Source organism: Alligator sinensis, unplaced genomic scaffold (assembly GCF_000455745.1).
Source record: "Alligator sinensis unplaced genomic scaffold, ASM45574v1 scaffold633_1, whole genome shotgun sequence".
In the NCBI taxonomy this organism is placed as follows: Eukaryota; Metazoa; Chordata; order Crocodylia; family Alligatoridae; genus Alligator; species Alligator sinensis.
The window spans coordinates 261,926-262,505 of record NW_005842280.1 but is presented as its reverse complement, the minus strand read 5'-3'; positions in this window follow the sequence as shown (position 1 = coordinate 262,505).

The following is a 580-nucleotide window of genomic DNA, read 5'->3' as shown; positions in this document are numbered from 1 at the left end:
GGCAGAGATCTCACCTGTGGCATAGGGGACATTTCACTACAGCACTGTGAAGCAGCATAAGCTTACTGTGCCCAGTGCTGTTTCATGATTGGTTTTAGACCATCTGAACCTCTGTTTAGTCTTTGACTAAAAATGTTTCTAGACATGGTGCTACCATATTTACTGACAAACCACACGAAACACCCAACATCAGCCCTTCAAAGTTTGGATACCCGTCTTAAGCAGGGAAGTTGATTTTTTCACTAGCGTAGAAGCAAAGAGAAGTTGTGCTACTAAATGGCTGCCCCTTCCCTCTGGGACAGCAAGCAGGACAAGCCAAGTCCACTGTTAACCAATTCAGTAATAGTTGCAAAATGATTAACAGCGGACTCCACACCTCCTGCTGCTGTCCCAGAGAGCAGAGGCAGTCATTTTGCAGCACAGCCTCTTCATAAAAAAAGCCAACTCTCTGTCAAGACTCTGGAAAAATATTTTTGTACATGGGCCTTCTAAAAACCAAGGCCCATGTCTTATTTGAGGGTGTGTAGTATGTGAGAAATACATTATTTATGCTTCCCGACAATCCTGCTGTAGAACCAAC